At 31.0% G+C, this 319-nt stretch overlaps 1 protein-coding gene across 6 annotated transcripts in view; it reads left to right on the forward strand.

Annotated features, from left to right (window-relative positions):
- Positions 1-319, forward strand: part of atp13a3 (ATPase 13A3) — a 187,182-nt gene that overhangs the window by 186,650 nt on the left and 213 nt on the right. The gene's annotated exons all lie outside the window — the stretch shown is intronic.

Below are 319 nucleotides of genomic sequence, written 5' to 3' on the forward strand. Positions count from 1 at the left end.
TTGTGCCCTATTCAAGGCTCTTAAATGCCCCTAATTTGACTAAGGACAGTTGAGCCAGATGAACAAAGCCCTTATGGTTGATTATGTTTGTTCTTTAAGGTTACGTAGCCCCAACTGGAAAACTTTTCGGTAAATAGAACTTATGACAGAAATAGGCTTTGAAAACATAGAAATTTGTGGTATAGCTAATCATGAATCATGCAGAAAATTGAAATAAAAATTAGTGCAAGCCTTACATGTAAATATTTTTTGTTTCTTTAAAAATTTTTAAAATCAAATCAGCATCTTAATTTTAACTTTTTCTTCTGCATTTCTAAAG

This window comes from Carcharodon carcharias, chromosome 2, assembly GCF_017639515.1.
Source record: "Carcharodon carcharias isolate sCarCar2 chromosome 2, sCarCar2.pri, whole genome shotgun sequence".
NCBI lineage: Eukaryota > Metazoa > Chordata > Chondrichthyes > Lamniformes > Lamnidae > Carcharodon > Carcharodon carcharias.